This window comes from Trachemys scripta, chromosome 12 (assembly GCF_013100865.1).
Source record: "Trachemys scripta elegans isolate TJP31775 chromosome 12, CAS_Tse_1.0, whole genome shotgun sequence".
NCBI lineage: Eukaryota > Metazoa > Chordata > Testudines > Emydidae > Trachemys > Trachemys scripta.
Window position 1 is genome coordinate 4,092,455 of NC_048309.1, and position 19,599 is coordinate 4,112,053.

A 19,599-nucleotide genomic window follows, 5' to 3' on the forward strand; every position below is an offset into this window, starting at 1 on the left:
ATGTATTAAATATTTTGGATGTTTTTCTACATTTTCAAATATATTGATTTCACTTACAATACAGAATTCAAAGTGTACAGTGCTCATTTTATATTATTTTTATTACAAATATTTGCATTGTAAAAATGATAACCAAAGAAATAGTATTCACCTCACACAAGTACTGTAGTTCAATCTCTTTACCGTGAAAGCACAACTTACAAATGTAGATTTTTCTTTGTTACATAACTGCACTAAAAACAAAACGACGTAAAACTTTAGAGCCTATAAGTCCACCCGGTCCTCCTTCTTGTTCAGCCACTCGCTAAGACAAACAAGTTTGTTTACATTTATGGGAGATAATGCTGCCCACTTCTTATTTATACTGTCACCTGAAAGTAAGAACAGACGTTCACATGGCACTTTTGTAGCTGGCATTGCAAGGTATTTACGTGCCAGATATACTAAACATTTGTATGCCCAACATTTGTATGCCCCTTCATGCTTTGGCCCCCATTATGGAGGACATGCTTCCATGCTGATGACGCTCGTTAAAAAAAAAAAAGTTAATTAAACTTGTGACTGAACTTCTTGGGGGAGAATTGTAGCAGTCTCAGACGGTGACCCAGCCTGTTATTCATTTTAAGAACACTTTCACTGCAGATTTGACAAACTGCAAAGAAGGTACTAATGTGAGATTTCTAAAGATAGCTACCACACTTGACCCAAGGTTTAAGAATTTGAAGTGCCTTCCAAAATCTGAGAGGGACGACGCGTGGAGCATGCTTTTAGAGGTCTTAAAAGAGCAACACTCCGATGCAGAAAATACAGAACCCGAACCACCAAAAAAGAAAATCAACTTTTTGCTGGTGGCATCTGACTCAGATGATGAAAATCAACAGGCGTCGGTCTGCACTGCTTTGGATCATTATTGAGCAAAACCCATCATCAGCATGGATGCATGTCTTCTGGAATGGTGGACGAAGCATGAAGGGACATATGAATCTTTAGCGCATCAGGCACAAATATCTTGCAATGCCAGCTACAACAGTGCCATGTGAACGCCTGTTCTCCCTTTCACCTGACATTGTAAACAAGAAGTGGGCAACATTGTCTCCTGCACATGTAAACAAACTTGTTTGTCTGAACGATTGGCTGAACAAGAAGTAGGACTGAGCAGACTTGTAGGCTCTAAAGTTTGACGTTGCTTTATTTTTGAAAGCAGGTTTTCTTTGCGTGTAATTCTACATTCATAAATTCAACTTTCATGATAAAGAGACTACACTACAGTACTCGTATAAAGTGAATTGAAAAATACTACCTTTAATTTTTACAGTGAAAATATTTACAATAAAAGTTAAATATAAAGTGAGCACTGTACACTTTGTATTCTGTGTTGAAATTGAAGATATTTGAAAATGTGGAAAACACCCAAAAATATTTAAATAAATGGCATTATTAACATCGCGATTAATTTTTTTAATCGCTTGACAGCCCTAGAAAAAATTAACTGAAACTAGTGACATCTTTGACCACTAGGATTAATTAGACTATTTTTCTATTTGCAAAAAGCTACATCCCATGAAAAGAAACCAGAAGTAAATAAATGGCATGCTCTCAAACCCTGTCTGGGAGATCTACAATGATAAATAGCTGCGAATTTTGGAAATCCTAAAATTAAATCTCCATTGTAGAAAGACAGAAACATTGCAATTGTCTACTACTTTGACAGTATTATATAACAGATACTATAGCGATCAGGCTATTTATAGTTTTTTAATACCACTTTTATTGTACAAGTGAATAAATTATTCTGCTAACCAATCTGAGCAGAGGACGTTTTAATTGATAAAAATAGCTAACAAACCTTGGAGAGCTCATTTCCAATGGTTTAGAAAACGTGTGTTAGATATACCATTCAAAAGGTTTAGTATTTTACCAGGCTTAACTTTGAAATATGGTCAATCCCACCACTGCTCTGCATTACTATGCCCGAGTACAGCCTCTCACTTTCCAGGGAACAAAGGAATAAGGAGAGACAGCATTACCAATCGCCGACATAGAAAGTCTCTGTAGTCTACAGGACCTTTCTGATTGATCTATCAGTTATAACACCCTCCAGAGGGAGGAAAATCTGTACTCTGGTGAAGGAAGGTTGCCACAACACTGCCTTCCAAGAGGCCAGTGAACCATGAAAGCTCATCTGTAGGGACTCTGACAAATCCTCCCCCACCCAAACAATAAACTGTAGTCTCAACATATTTTCTCCACAAGCTAATGTGCAAATATAGTAATTTGATTCTACTGAAAGCATATTAATAAACAGACTGCAAAAATAGTATAGAAATTGTTTCTAAACAAAAACGCACTTACCCATAATATCAGAGGGGTAGCCGTGTTAGTTTTACTATTATGTGTAAAAAGATCCAGACTAACTATGGGCTCTTAAACCTCAGCAGATTTAATTTTATTTAGCCATATGTCAACTTATAGCTATAGGTCAGAGTGACACTGCTCACATTTTTACAGGCTAGGCTCAAAACGAAGTATTAAAAATACAATTCTAAATTACTGATAGAATGAACCTAGTTCTACACATACTGTAAATTCAAAAATTTTCTAGTAAATTGAAGATACACACAATGTAACCAAGTCCATGTAATCAGCTGGTGAACAATTTACTGTACTTAGAATTCTCATTTACTTCTTTAACAAATTAATAAAATACAGCCTGATTTGACACAGAAAATAACATTGAGTCAAAGCTTATGGACCATCTTGTTCACATGTTCTAATCCATTTTTTGGAAAAATGAGACACTGTTTTACACACAACAAAATAGTCATTTTCTACTAAATAAAACAATAGGATCAAAGCTGCAGACTTCAGAACACTAAATCAGGTAGCCTCCTTCAATTGTACCAATCCTTGTTAAAATATTCTTAGAACGTTAATACAGAATTGATTAGATACCACCCTAAACTAGAAACCTCAGTCAAAATGACAGTTACTTGAGGTTGTTTTATTAGAAGTTGAACTTCCACAGGAAGTCCAACAATGAAGAAGGACTTCATCGAAGTACATCTTTTTCAGGTGGCCGACACTATAATATCTTACTTTTCACAACATTATCTTTGATGGATAAAGTATCTTAGTACTTATTCTAAATTTAACAATGAATTCTAAACTTTAGAGTACCAAATGTTCTACACTTCACAAAAGTAGTATTTCAATGTTAAATCAGTCACTGCAAAGATAATACTTATTGCTTCAACTGAATAAGGTTTTTTTCCAAGTAATATTCTCTCTTCACCTCAAATGTCATAAAGGTGAGAGATTTTAAAATACAGCTGAGAAAAAAAACTATTTAGTTTTCAGACTGAATTAGTATCTGAAATTTAGAACCTTAAGGGCACAACCCTGCACTAATCTTATCTCCACTGTGCTAACTACTCTAAGCAATTCAAAAATTGTTGATTTTACACCATCAATCCCTAAGCATAAAGGTTTGCCCTCAGGACAGAGTAGCAGCCTTACTAAAACTGAGAAATCATCAGTTAAATTAGAACAGTCCTTTAAAATAGGATAGTCCTGTAACTATTTCCTGTCAACATTACACATATGAGTAGTCCCAAGATTAAGATTTAACCCAATTAAAATTAAAGGGTTCCAAAAAAACCTGCTACATCATACTTTAGTCATGAATAAAATGAGAGGCAGAAAACGCACTTCATGGGTGCAAGGTAAGTCTACAGAACTGTCCCCCACAAAAATCTCGGAGACAAACAACAACAACAACAATTCTAAAAGGTATTTTGCTTCCTTTGCTCAGAAGGAAAACAGCAACCTACCTACCATTCCATACTCCCATGGGGGAAAAGCTTAACTGGAATATAGAAAAAAAAATTCAAGTGCTGCTCACAGATATCAAGATAAAACAGATTCAGCTAACAGATTAAGGAAGAACTGAAACTCAGTCCAAAAGTTTACCATTTAAAATTAAATGAATGCATCCCATGTTTCTCCTTCCCTTATCACCTGCCTATGTCCTCACCCCCCCGCACCACACACCCCCTAGCATTCCAACATTTTTAAAATTCCAGTGCAGACGAACTCTGCTAGGTTGGGTCACACTTTCAACTCTGCTGCTTCCAGAATAGGACACAGGATGCTTGTCAATTTCACTTGGCTCTAGTTGAAAACACTGGAAAAATAAAATGTACAGGAACGCAGGCATAGGTGTGTTCTTACACTACTACAAATTAATTGGAAAACAGAAAAACAGAAGAGGATTGTGTCTGTGCTTGGGTTACTCCACCTACTTAATGGGTCAGAAAAAGCAGCAGCATGAAAGCGCTGACGGATGAGGATTCCCAGCAGTCACTCTCCTGCTACTCATGCTTGCAATGGAAGAGCTCATTCTCCAGAAGCAGAGCCTATTTCTGTAAGGATGTATTTCGGGGAGGGGAGGAGGGGGAGATGGGAATGTACAGAACAGAATCTTAGGGATAAGATGGATGATAGAGTACTTCCAATACAAGTTTTCAAGAAAATGTTTTTATACTGGATGTTCAAAGATGTTCAGTTTGCACAATGTTTAAAAGCACAGCTTGATTAAGCAGTTGTCAGACAGAAGTAAGCACCCTTAATTTGATTCAAGAAACAAGTCCTTTTGGCCAAGAAAAAAAAAAAATCAGAATTGTGAATTCCAGATTCCTTCAAATATAGACCAATATCTGTGGTAAGGACAAATTGGACCTTTGGACCTGTGGTGTCACTGAGAACTAAACATGACTTGCAAAAGAGTATGATGAAGGCACACCAATATACCATCTTGCCCCTATAGATAAGAGAATGAAGACATTTAGTTAAGGACCAGAATGGGTACTTGCCCTTATTTTTACTCCTGCAACCTCTACCCCTAGAAAGCACTGTCTTCTAATCTGAGAAACATTATGGATAAAGCAGAGATCTTTACTTTTATTAGATTTTTACATAAGCAGAGAATATGCAACTGAATTAGTTGAGACTAATTTCAAACTGCAGAAATATTAGGACATCACTGACGTTACTAGAGGAAAATTTCCTCCTTTTAGAAATTCTTATGATAGAGAGTACCCAAGAACACAGAAAGACACCCAATTCAATCAATACAAGAATGGTTGGCAACTACACCCAAGGCATATTTACATGTTCTAACAGATCAATGGATGAAGGAGGGAGGCAACTGATTCAGTCAGGCTATTTCCAAGCACTCTAGCTCAGAGAACAGGTTCAAACTCTCAATCTGTATGGTGCAGATTAAGTCAGGAAACTTAAAACATGGTAGAAGATGAGAGCTTAGACATCAGTGGAGCCTACAGTTAGAAGATCAGCTCTCCTCCTAGAAGAGGTCAAAGTGTCTGATGGGCCAGAAATATTTATATTCTTTAGACCATGCTACTGCAATGCTGGAGATAAACAAAAACACATTAAAACCCCAACAGCCAGAACTGAAATAAGTGGGAGCAATCAATACAGATTTCACCCTGTGCTCCAAAACCTTGATGGTCAAGCCTTAAATACTGGTCAAATTGCCTATCAAGAGCTATGACCATGCCTCAAGTCCTCAAGAGCCATCTGGCTACAACTGAGTCTCTTGAAACCAATCCAGAATTCTCCCACTCCAACAAATAGATTCTACAAAAAGGTAAACCGTACACTATCAGAAAACGCAGAAAGTGTCAAAACTTGTTAAAATACTAGTTTATTAGTTCAGGCTAATGTTGAAGGTGAAGGCATGCTTTCAGAGAAAAACGAGAAACTTCAAAAATAAAAGCATGGTAGAGCATTTAGGATGGTCTACACTAACGAGGGAAGACTCTCTAAGTCTCTCTAAGTTTGGGGAAGGGGTTGGAATGGGGGCAGGGAAGGGGCGAGAAGAGGCGGGGCACAGGCAGGGCCTCATGGAAGGGGTGGAGTGGGGGAGGGGCCAGGGGCAGCAAGTGGGGGATGTCAGTGATGTGGCCCTCAGGCCAATGCACTAGTCCTCGTGCGGCCCTCGAGGTCATCTGAGTTTGAGACCCCTGATCTAAGTTATGCTATTAAAGTTACGTAAGACATTAACTTAAGTCAACGTAGCTTAGATCAACTTATAGTGGTGTCTACATTGCGCTATGTCAACGGGAGATGGTCTCCCACCAACAACATAGCTTCCGCCTCTCAGGGAGGTGGAGTACTGAAGGCAAGCGGGAGAATGCTCTCCCATCAACTTATCGCGTCTTCACCAGACCTGCTAAATAGGACAAGAAGCAATGGGTTTAAATTGCAGGAAGGGTGGTTTAGGTTGGACATTAGGAAAAACTTCCTGTCAGAGTGGTTAAGCACTGGAATAAATTGCCTAGGGAGGTTGTAGAATCTCCATCATTGGGGATGGTCTAAATACTTAGTCCTGCTTTAGGTGCAGGGGACTGGACTAGATGACCTCTTGAGGTCCCTTCCAATTCTATGAAATCAATACCTGCTGCATTGGTCACAGCAGTGCCGATTTAGCCCATAGTGAAGGCAAGCCCTCAATGGCTTTGAGGGAAAAGCTAACAGCATGATGTTCCATGACAGATTGAAATGCAAGATAACTTAGGCAACAACAGTTTAAACTTTACAACAGGGGCACACACAGGTTTGTATTCTTTCTTTAACTTTCTTTCAGTTAACTTTTAATTAATTAAAGAAAATATGGGTTTTTAAACAACCGTGGAAGTTTTTACCATCTAAGGGTACATCTACACTACAGGGGGGAGTCGATTTAAGATACGCAAATTCAGCTACGTGAATAGCGTAGCTGAATTCGACGTATCGCAGCCGACTTACCCCGTTGTGAGGACGGCGGCAAAAATCGACTTCTGAGGCTTTCTGTCGGCGGCGCTTACTACCACCTCCGCTGGTGGAGTAAGAGCGCCGATTCGGGGATCGATTGTCGCGTCCCAACGGGACGCGATTAATCGATCCCCGAGAGGTCGATTTCTACCCACCGATTCATGTGGGTAGTATAGACCTAGCCTTAGTAAATTTTAGAATAAACCCACTTCCCTCTTAATAGTCACAAACAGAATTCAAGGTTTAATGTTTCTCCTACACAGTCGAGGACATTCAACATTCTAGACCAGCACAGGCATTGCAACTCTCTGAGCCGTTTGTATATTACTGGTATATTATTCCTACAACTCTTATAGGAGAAAGACAATTCTGATAAACAGAAAAACAATTATTAAAATTAGTCAGAACATAAATAAAACCGTGATACAAATTCTGAAACTGTCAGTCAAGCCTTACTGCCGAAGAGTGTTGAACACCCAGCTATCAGCTAATGGACTAAATATGCTACCTAGTCCACTAACGTAGAAGGCGCTAGAGTTTATCAACACAATTCCAAGATTTACATGCCATGTGATTACACAATGGTAATTATGCAGCAGTGTTATCCTTAAAAATGTATAGAATCAAATTTTAGAGTTCACATATTTTAAACTCCTTGGAAAAGGATTTTTTTGTTTTGCAGTTTTTTAAAGATACTCTTAATTCTAAATGTTGTTTTTTAAAGAGACATTTGTGGTCCTAAAGACACCAATCCTCCCCATTTAATTGATAAAACATTGAAGTTAACCTTAAAAATTAAGTAAAATACAGAGTTTCTCTAAAAATCAACAACAGAATTTCTGGGAGGATGCCCTCCTGCAAATATAGAATCAACTGCCAGATTTTATTAGCCGATACCATATTCCTAGACTAAAAGACAAAAGAAATTCAAGACAGTCCAAACATATATACACTCTTTTTATAACACACACACACAATATGTCAAAAGACAGATTTCCCAATAAGAAGCTTTAATAGGTTGTGACTACAGAAGTAAAACTGTTTGGTACACTGGTGCTCCATTCCCCGCATACACACAGAGCAGTGTCTGTATATGTTCTTTATTTAGTTGCATGATTTAAAAAGATAACACTATCTAAATTCTTTCACATTCATATAACAGTTGATTTGTGTATAGAATTGACCAATATTAAAACGGTTAATTCAACATAATATTTACAACTTACATAGTCCTTTGCACGTATTAGTCTTCAATAACCCTCTGAGGATATTATCGTCATTTTACAGATTTAGAAATTACGGCAGAGTTTAACTGGTTTACCAAAGGCCATACAATGAGTGGCAAAACCAAGAGTAAAATCCCAGCCCCACTGAAATTAATGGCAAAACTCCCACTGACTTAAAAGGAAGCCAACATTTCACCCTAGCATAATAATTTGTGCTCTTTCTTCTAAACCATTAAATTAAATTAAATTAATGGAGATATCCTATCTCCTACAACTGGAAGGGACCTTGAAAGGTCATCGAGTCCAGCCCCCTGCCTTCACTAGCAGGACCAAGTACCAATTTTGCCCCAGATCCCTAGGTGGCCCCCTCAAGGATTGAACTCACAACCCTGGGTTTAGCAGGCCAATGCTCAAATCACTGAGCTATCCCTCCCCCCCTTCTACCAACATGCATGCTGTATGGGGCTGTATATGAATATATTGTTAAATGTGGCTTATTATTAAAACAATCTTAAAATTAAATTTTAATTCTTGTTAACAGAAATTATCTCATACACTCCCACCAACAAAAAAACAAAAATGTAATGGTAATTTTAAACTACAGTTTGGAATAGATTAAGCAAATTAGGAATTCCAGCTTTTACACTAAAAGGTGTTATTCAGCAGTTTCTATTTATTTTACATGGATTTATTTTATGTATGCTGTGACAAGGAAAACATCTGAAGAGACCTCCCAGACCTAAAAACATAGGTCCTGATCTTGCAAAGACTCATCATGCACATGAGTAACTTTATATAGTGTGAGTACTCTCACTGAAGCCAATGGAGTACAGTTTTCAGGATCAGGAACTTAGTTTATAGATGAAGAGGTGACTTTCAGCCAATTTTTTGGGGGGCAATGAGGGGTTAATGATATGAGGTGTTTAATCTTATATATGACTGTATATTCATTTGTTATGACTTCATCTTAAATAATGTGATTCACTGTTAGGTTTTACCTATCTCCCGGCTATAAAACATTATGAAGAAAACATTTTATTCAGTAGTCTTAAGACATTTAAGTTTTAATTATAATTCTTCACTCTATCTTGTTCTAAATTTAGTTTGTGTGCTGTAACTCCACTGTAACAAGATATTTTTCATTATATTCCGCAGTCCCAGGTGCACTCTCTCTTAAAAGGGCTAGTCACTTCCTGAAACTCACATGCCTACGTTCTAAGAGCTGTGTTCTGTACAGTTATTAGTCACAGACTAGCTCCCTTAAGGAAGGGAATCAATTTTCAGATCAACAATACCTGTTTGTTTAATGACATGGTATTAAAGCCATACTATTTCAGGAAATCTAAGAAAATTTAAGGAACCACAGCTGTTTTTTCTAAATACAAAAGAATAACAAATGTCCACTCTGTTGTTGTGGTCCATCACTGCTAACTCTTGTTTGCACCTGACCATGGACTCTAGGATTCATAGACCTGAGGCTGAGCTAGAATAGGAACAGTAAGAGCAGTGAAGCTCCTACCTTTCCTGTTTTTGCATCACCCCTACATTTTTTTCTTGTTTTGAGTCCTGTGATATTCTTTCTTCCAGCTTCTCATCTACTCAGAGAGAACAACAGACTGATCAGGATTAATGAAGGTGCCCACGCCAGAAGTTAGGAGCAGTACAATAGCTAAGAAATTTGCGTCAGGTTTTAATTCTGTGTTAAGTTTTTAAATTAACCTTCGTTATCAATGTTAAGTTAAAATTTCAAGACAATTCAAAGTCCTCAAGGTAATGCTATCTCCAATTCTTCTCCCTTTCTCCCCACCACACAAACTAAAAAGCAACTTTCTTAAGTGTTTAGAACTTACCAATAGTTGAAAATTGTTTTCTTTAGTAAAGATAAATGCCACGAGGTGTCATGGTACACCATACATGTTTTAATGAACGGAGGGAAAGCGTTTCTGATAATAGGCTTTGGAAGGTTCATCAACTGTCCTGTAACTGAAGAGAAGAAACAAATCTTAATTTTAAGCTATTTAAAGTCAGTAAGTTTTAAGTCAGATATTACATTATTATGACTTGCACGTTCTTACAGGCAACAATTTAAAAAAGCCAAGCCTGGAAGTTGTCTAATAAGTAAACTAAAAGTTATTATTTAATAATAGAAAGAATGCCTGTACTTTAAACTGGTATACCTGTTAAGTCATGCAAAATACTATTATATTTACCATCTCACGAAGAGAAATATTCCTGAACAATAGCATAAAAAAAGTTAATGTCTAAAATCAACTGCACAGGAAGCAAACTTAAGTTTGCAGATGATTTTAAAAATACTGATTCCAGTCTTAATTAACTAAGGATTGTATACTATTAATAGACATGTGGTCAGCAGAACTCATTATGAAAGAAATCCTGAACCCAATGCTTCCAAGCCCCTTCCAATACAGGAACTGAAGCTTTAGAATATTAAAGAAGTGGCCTCACGGCTTTCACAAGAGACCAAAAGAATATCTCTATTATACAGAAGTTCCTTCTATCTGAAACGTGACCCACTGCCAAAGAAAGGTATTTAAAAATACATTGGTATTATAACAAGAAAACGGAATACAGTTACTACAGTGATCAGGCAAAGGAAAAATTTACAGTACAAAAACCTCACACTTCCAGCACACAGAATTACAGTGAAGGAAGCTGCCTAATGATCTCAACAAACAATACGTCCCAAAAGTAAGTAACGTGAAAATTTTTTAAAATGCATTTTGAAGTGTTTACTTTGGTGTTGTTATACTTTGCATTTCCATTACAACATCCATCCAAGCACCTCAATAGTCTTAATAAACATTAATTTCACCTAACATTCCCCCACCCCATGAGATCTCTCTAAAATGGAGATTTTGCTAAGGCAACTCAGTTTGACAAAGATTTAAAATGATCTGTCCAGTACAATACAGGAAGTCTGTAGGAGACATGGGTTCTATTCTCAGCCCTATTGAATCCATCTTCCATTTAGACCAAATCACAGTTACAGGAAAGCACTGCACAAGGACACTAAATGAACTGCTGCCCTTTAGCAATCTGAGAACCTTCTGAAAAAATAGCAAGGATATGAAAGGAAGTACAACTAGATACTTATACTGAACTTAAAGAAGCGGGTTTTTTTTTTTTTTTTTTTTTACACAAACACAAAAATTAGCCAGAACCTCCCTATTCCACTTGATAACATTGCTGATACTTACGGCTGGATGGCATCCTCCCTCACAGCCAACTAATTAAATCAGTCTTTTGTGATATTAGAAGTTACCATGATCTATAAACCTCTCGACTTCAAAATGCTTCAGTGTGGGAATACAATGTAGAACACAATATTCTCATTATTTCTCCTCTCATCCCCTCTCTCTGCATTCCCTTTGTACTTGACTTCTAATTCATTTCCTCAGGTCCTCCCACCTCTATTCATTCCCCTCCCTTCTCTCCATCTCCTTCCCTCACCCCCATGCCACAGGAACACTGCTTATCATCTGCCACATCTCTGCTCCCTCAGCCTGTAACCTATGTAGCAGAGACAGAACAACAGCTCCAACAGTGTCTCACACCACTGAGGCTTGCATCACAGAGGAGAAAAACAGGAATTAGCAAATAAAGCATCTGAAAAGCAGGATAACTTAGAAGATGCTTGAGAAGTATGTCAAGCCCCCAAAGGCAGGTCAAAGAACAGCAAGCACCCTAGCAGGAATCCCAGCATTAGAGACTATATCTCACCTAAAGAGTGAGATCTCTTCACCCTTCTTATTGTTTGTTGGTTGTTTGGTTTAGTACACTGACTATGGGATATCTGACAAAGTTTCCAAGTTCAATGTGAAAAGGGGTGGGTGAAAGAAAGAGGAAGAATTCTGAGACATTAGAGAAGAGAAGTATGGAACTGAGAAGTATTTTGCAGGAGACAAGGGAGAAACAAATGTAAAAGTTGAGGTAGAGAATTTAACAGAAGTAAAGAAAGTTATAAGAAAGTCAAGGATGATAAAAGAGAAAACACTAAACCACTGCAGAATTAAATACATCTGTTTGTTATTTACGGTAATTTAGCATGGTAGACAGACATCCCTTTCTATTTTTTTTTGTATAAACCTAATTTAAATCCAATAACCTATCAAAAAAAAAAAAGGGGAAATGGAATGAAACCAAGAAGGATATGGTGATAGTAATTTAAGATTTTTTTTATATCATAAATAGAAAACTGTTTGACAATATGTTACAAATAAACACAGTTCACACCCATTTCGTTATTTAAAACATCGGGGGGGGGCATAGTTCTGACGGGTGTGCCAGCACAGGTATTTTTCATCCAGGCTATTTGGCTTAGTCCCCAAATTAGCTGGTATTGGGAAAGCTTTTTCCAACTACCAGATACACACACACTCATCAATCCTCATGCTTCAGCCAGCCAGGGTCAGGAGGAAGTTTCTCCCAATGCTACAGTAATGCACAATTAAGATTTTGCATCTTCTCTGCAAGCATTTGATGTCAAGTGCCAAGAGCAGTTAATAGACGATAGGATCAACTGCCTATTCTGGTACGTTTTCCTTACTCTACATTGCTTAACTTGTGACAAAGAGAAGACTGGCTTGGATGGAACAATGCAGGTCATTTATATCCAAAGAGCTTTAGTAATAACATAAGAAAAAATTGTGAAAGGTAACTGGGTACTTGTGGAACTACTCTCAATTTTAACTATTCCTCAGTATGTGAGCCCCTGCTCGGTTTGCTAAATACAGTCAGTAGCTAAATTCTTGGCACATATACCCTGCTATTCTAGTTACTAAGTATATTTCAGCACATACACCAGTAACTGTATGTGTAGAATATTTTAGACTTCTTTGCTGCCCCTAATCTGGAAACTCCCACCCCAACCTCATTATATAAGTGAATTTTAGATAACTAATATGAATAGTTAGTATATAAATGTACAAGTTAATAAAATAATTGAACAGGAACAAACCCCATAATAATATGGGAACGGAGTGTAAGTATGCATCTATTTAAAGGGAAACTTCAAGTACTAGTTACTTTTCAACTAGTTACTGCACATATCTACAGACATATTACCCATCCTTGTGCATACACACACACGTATATCAAACTTTAACATCAAGCAGATCATGGTTCCATCTAACTAGCGTTCTGTCAATGATCCCATCTTGTCAGCAAAGAATTCAAAAGTAATGAAAAATCCACACTTCAATTTAAAAAACGAATGTTTCCTTAAAGCGTGCTTAGGTAAGAAAATTGCAGCTGTAATTTCCTCTAACTATATTGCTGATGACTTTACAGAAGAATGAAATACAAACCTCTTACAGAAATATACCATAAATGTTTGACAAACGTACCCAAAATTTCAGACTATTTTGCATTAATTAATTAAGACAAAGAAGCATGCTGTGTGCTAATATAACACATAATCTATGGATTTGGAAGCCCTTTAAAGAAGTGGGTAAGCATTAGCATCCCCATTTTACAGATGGCCAAAGATATACATAGAGATTATGTGACACACACACAGAGTCATTAGCGGAGGTGGGATCAGAACCCAAATCTCCCAATTGCTGTGCATTCAGATAGATCAAGGCAGCATCAGATAAGTAATTTAATACTTTGGGCTGTGGGAGTCAAAATTCTTCTCTCCCCTGCCCCAAGACTGATAGAACACCAGTGACAATTAATCCATTAGAAGGTCTGGGGAATCAAGTAGATTGGGAAATAAGAACTAGCCAAGACCATCAGAGAATATTCTTTTGATACAACCCCCCTAAAATAATGGTTCGTTAAAAAATTAACACTTGAAATATGTCCACGTCTATATCTTAAGGTAAGTAGCATGAAATATCACAGGCATCATTAAAGAATCAGTATCATCATTGCACTCTAAGCAAAAATTATGCATCCCACAACTTTGTTAAGTCCTTTTTATTGTATCTGCAATTTACAGACAACCACACAGGACATTTTCCATCATCATTATTGAATTGTAAGATACATAAGTGTTAGAGACATATTGTATACGTACACTGCACATTCAGAAAGTTTAAGGTAGGTCAGCAGTAAACTGAAGACAAAATAAAAATGTTCTATTAATCCTTTTGTGTAAAGTATCAGAATTTTCTACTGTAGTTTGTTGCCAGTAATGGACAGAAACTGCTGGCTCCAGGGAATTACAATGAGTATAAGGAATAACCATTAGAACAGCAGGTAGCTGTTCAAAGATTTAAACTAAGCCCTCTCTTTACCCCTTTGTTTGCCCATTAAACTAAGCATGTAGGAGCAAGGAAAACCCATGTGAGTGCTTCACACCAGAGCAAGACAGTTCAGAATACATCATGGAGTGCTCTAGAGTAGCTAGTTAACACAGGCAAAAATAGTCACTGAGAAAGAAGCCTTAGAAAAAGTTGGGCTGTTGTAGGAAATACTAACTAGGAACAAGAATGTGGATTGGGTGGTAGTCTTCAGCTGGCAAGACAGGAAAAATTTTGTTAAAAACTTTAAGCATATGTATATAATAGATCAAAATGGGTGTTATTAGGAGAAACTTCAACTGGGAAGAGAAGGCAAGGCAAAAACGGTTTCAAAATATACCCAATCTCACATCAACACAACACCATGCCAGAGCATGAATGAATATAAAAACGGTAAGTAACAGGCTAAAGACCCTTCCTTTTTGCAGGAGGGGGAAAAAACTACTTGCCAAACTGGTTTTTTTCTAAGCTTTCCAATTATAAAAGCCTCTTGCATAGAAGAACATATCCACTGCTGTACAACTGTCCCAGAAAAAACACAGACCATGGGGAGAAAGTGGCCCATTTTCTTTAGTCTCTAAGAATCATGTATACAGGTCATATTTTCAAAGGTTCAATTTATTAAGATGTATATCATCACATTAACAGAAATTACATTATATGGCTTTTAAAATATGAAATTGTCATTTTCACTCTTAAAGTCTGTAAAATTTACTCTCAGTTTTGCACATAGCACTATAAAAATATAAAACTTTATTTCCATCACTTACATGAAAATTAACAAAGTAAGTGGAAGTGACTGGCATATAAAAAGATGCTACTTTACTATAATAGTGAAGTTGGAATATGAGAAAATGTCCCATAAGAAAAACAAAAAAGTCTATAATTTTCTATTTAAACTGCAATTATCCCATTAGTCTATCAAACCAAATCATAATTTTCAGGAACATGTGTATGAGAATTCCAGCAAATACAAATATAAATATTGTTATGTAGTTCCCAGCGTGGCCCATGGGGCAATCTTCTCTATCAGCTTCTGTTAGCTCCCAAAAACACCTCAAAGTGATAATTCTTCACCACATGTTGAAAATGTTGTGACTAATAATACACTCCTCCACCCATTTTTTCCATCACTAAAAGGATTTCAAAATAGAGAACTTGACACACAGTGGTTAAATTCCATTTCTTTTAATTCAAATCAACTTGCCATAAGAAGTAAATGCATTTTTGCTAACTCTTGCAATAATAGTTATGATGATATACAAAAAAATATACAAGAAAAAATTCAGTACAAGTGGAAAAAATATCCAGTAACTGCAAGCTTCTTTTGTAAAATTACACCCTCATTTTTGTCTGTTTTTCAAATCACCTTACCTTGTTCTTTCTTTCAATTACCATTCTGTTCCCCCTTCTCCCCGCACCATCCTCTCTTTGGAAAAAGTCCCTTTAAGGTAAGTAATTTAACAAAAATGGAACTAGACAGAAAATTTGAACATATAATAAATATTTTGTTGAGGACAACTGGGAGCTAGACCCATACTAAATTAAATATAAAAAATGATACACGTGAGGCAATTAAAATGCATGTAAGAACTTCGGTACAGGTGTCTGCAATAGCACTGTTTGCAAAACACGTTTGCTAATTAGCATATCTTTAAACAATGCTGATAATAATCTTGTCCCTATAATCCATGACAAATGAATCGCTGAGATTGTAAAATAGAAAGCATGTGGAGAGTCATTAAAAGTCTCTATTAAACCTTTGTTTATATTTTCCTTGCCAGGTGTAAAAAATAAAATATTGTTCTACTTATTTCGATTTCTTCAAAGTGTTCAATTACACATTTTAACACAGGTTCTTTAGTGGTGCATTAAGTATCAAGAATTTTTTTTCCTATCAAAGAGAAATCCTCACAGTATTACAGTCTCGAAAATCTGCTCCATTCTCTATTTGTCATCTGGGATTGAGTTATCAGACACTACTTGTATTACTTTGTGAAACTGACATGTCTATTTACAGGGACACAAAGGCAATCCAGTACTACAACCCCTTATTTTACAAACACCTTCCAAAACACCTTTTCTCTCCCTCCTATTTTTACAAATACTTTGTGTTTTTTTTCGGTGGGGAAGAGGACGTTATGCACATTAGTTTTTCACCTTGACAGAAAACAATTTCAGTCACTTTTGCACTTGTTACAAGTATATTAAAAATCACCTACATCTCCAAAGAGGAGAGGCATTGTTTTGCAGGTTGTTATTTTTTTTTTTTTTAATAGGGTCACTTCCCCCATTTCAGCCTGCAATTAAAATGGAGGCAAAGCCAGGCGATCTGTGTCTGGCTTTAGGGGGAGACAATAACCCAAAACAGGCCTGGCTTTAAAAAGAGAGAGAGAGAGAGAGAAAGAGAGCGAGAGAGAGAAAAAGAAATACAACATACTTCACCAGTATTATTACCTCATCCCTTTTTCCAAGCAGTTTTGAACCACACTCTTGACAAACTCTTGGTCCAACTTGCACAGATGCTGATTTTTTGGGGGTGGAAAGGTTTTTAATTCTGGAGCCAGAATTCAGGCTTGTTATTTGCAAGTGGAGCTGCTGTGAAAATGCCCCCTTGTCTCCTCTCCTCTCCCTTGAGCTGGGTGTTGACGCAGCAGAAATTACCAGCTGGAAAATTCCCCTTTTGGAGGTTACAGGGAGGGGGGGGAGAGGGAGGAGGGGGGACGAGTCATGGGGGAGGGGGGGTTTAAACCCTGCCACTCACCTAGTTAACCCATCCACCCACGCCAAGTCAGTCACGCGTGCCAAAGGGAGCTCCATGCCCCTTCCACAAAGGGAAAATTTCCCCCTTCCCCCCCCCCGAGTGCAGTGGGCTTTGCCCAGCAGCCCCCGGGGGCTCAGAGCGGTTCAGGGACAGGGAAGGGTGTTTTCAGGGCAGAGGAGACATTTGGGCTCAGACAACCTCCCCACTGTCAGGCCCCCAGCACCTGGGATCGGGGCACTGACACCCCCCCCGTTACCCCACTCCTGGGGGGAGGGGGGAGCAGCTCTCCCCCGGGGCAGCCAGGGAGGGGGTGTCCTCGGCACCGGGGGAACCAGCCTGCCCCCCTGTGCTGATACACCGGCAGCCCGGGGGGTGAGGCGGGTAGCTGCCTCCCTCATCTCCTGGGGGGGGAGGGGGGCGCCTCCGCCAGGCCAGCGCCGCCCACCCCCGAAGCGCCGCGCGACTCCCGTGCTCAGCCCCCCGCCCCGCCCCGCCCCGCCCCGCCCGAGGGAAGTGGGGGCAGCTACCTCCCTAACGACCCCCCCCCGGGCTACGAGCGGCTCGTGCTCCCCATCGCCCCGCCGGACCCCCCCGCCCCCTCCAGCGGGGCGCGTCGCCGCGCTGCCCCGGGACCCAGCGCTCAGCCGAGGCGGGGGGAGCGGCCAGTGCCCGGGGACAGCCCGGAGCCCCAGACCAGGCTGGGGGGGGCCAGGGCGATCGGGGGGGCGGGCGCGGGCCGAATCCCTCTCCCCTGAGGGGCCGGGAGAAGCGGGGAGAGCGGTCTGGGGGGTCAGGCCCCCTCCCCTTACCGGGCCGGAGAGGAGCCCCACCGGCCCCTCTCCTCAGGGGAGGGGGCACCGAGCCCCCGGGGTGCGGGGGGAGCCTGGCTTGGGGGGGGGGTCTCGCTTACCTGGGCCCCAGGCAGGGGAGCGGGGTCTCGGAGCGGCCGGAGCTTTGGCTCCTTCGGTCACTCAATGTCTCTCCTCACGGGTGGGGATGAGGGGGGGGGAAGCTAGAGGGGGGGCGGGGCGCGCTCCCGCCGCTCCCCCTGGCGCGCGCTCCCAGGCGGCGGGCGCGCGGGCGCGGGCCCGAGACCGGGGCGGGGGCGGGGGGGGCGTGGCCAACGAGGCTCGTGCGGCCTCCCTCCCTCCCCTGCTGCGCTCCCACTGGATGACGCCGGACACAGGCCTCCGTAAGCCCCGCCCCCTAGCCCCGCCCCCTCCCGTCTCCCTTGCGCCAGGGGCTCGGGGGCGCCGTCAGCAGCTGCCACGGCCGGACACCGGAAGTGAGGGCAGTGCGCTGAGCATCATGGGAGACACCCCGAGAGGGGGTGGGGGGCGCGGGTGAGCCTTGGCCCCCCCTCCCCGAGCCCCCCCCCTTGCCCGGTCCCCTGAGGTGCCTCCGGGGGAGCAGCCCACAGCGCCCACCTGGCCCGCAGGTGCATCCGCCCCCGTCCCGCCATCAGGCCCAGCGTCCCCCTAGACCCCCCGCCCCGAGCGCCTGGGGCTCCGCGCCCGCCTGGCCGGGCAAGCGGGGAACCGGTGGGTTCAGCTCCTGGCCCCCGCGGCGGGGTGGGAGGTTCATTGGTAAATGTCAGCAAAGGTCAGTGTCCCCCCCACGCTCGCAAACCACCCACGAAGAAATGTTTCCGTCGCCGGTAATCGAACTGCGCCAGGAACATGCCGGCTGAGAACTTACTTGGTTCGCTTTTGGCTGGAGGAGATTTACTTGGGTGTGTGTAGCTGTGATGCTGTCCCCTTCCCCCATCGTCCTGTGAAAATGTAAAGGGATAAAAACATGCTTTAAAATAAATATTGATGTTCTAGAAATCACGAATTCCACTATTTGCAGTGGTGGTGTAGCTGTGGGATATGAGGATCCCTGGATATGAGCGAGACAAGCTGGGTGAGGTAATATCTTTTATTGGATGCGCTTCTGGATATACACAGAGGGAGATTCTGCAAGCTACTCTCTGTACTTTAGTTACACATGAAGGAGGGACGGCTCTTATAAAGGATAAGCTGTTCCCCAAGAACAATACAATCATACTCACTTCAGAGACCCTTGACTTCAGTTTTCAGAGTAACAGCCGTGTTAGTCTGTATCCGCAAAAAGAACAGGAGTACTTGTGGCACCTTAGAGACTAACAAATTTATTAGAGCATAAGCTTTCGTGGACTACAGCCCACTTCTTGACTTCAGTGGGATTGCAAGTGGGTCTAACAGAGATCATGGCTGGAAATCAGGAGAACTGGATTCTATCACTCTGTCACAGTAAAATGGAGATAATGCTTACTTGCTTATGTCCCATGCCTTGAGATCTGCAGCTGAAAAACATTATTTAAGTGCAAAGTATAATGCCCTTTGACTATAACACCAAAAGATCAAAGAACTGTGCTACATGTCATGGGAGTGAGCTAACAGCTCTGGAGCCTGCAGGACACCACGCTCTTGAGATGGCTTTAACAGGCAAGACAATGGGTCTCTGAAGCCCATCTTGTTGTACA

General features: G+C 40.6%; 1 protein-coding gene across 5 annotated transcripts in view; it reads right to left on the reverse strand.

The window, feature by feature from the left end:
- ZBTB46 (zinc finger and BTB domain containing 46) overlaps positions 1-18,103 on the reverse strand; it is a 100,958-nt gene extending 82,855 nt beyond the window's left edge. For 2 of the 5 annotated variants that reach the window (XM_034786616.1, XM_034786612.1), the window contains exons 1-3: positions 18,004-18,103; positions 16,787-17,009; positions 9,911-10,043 (exon numbers count right to left, since the gene is read on the reverse strand). The gene's annotated coding sequence lies outside the window, so the exon portion shown is untranslated. The remainder of the gene's footprint in view (positions 1-9,910; positions 10,044-16,786; positions 17,010-18,003) is intronic. The other 3 variants (XM_034786613.1, XM_034786614.1, XM_034786615.1) reach the window with 3 other exon arrangements.
- Between the last annotated feature and the right edge of the window lie 1,496 nt (positions 18,104-19,599).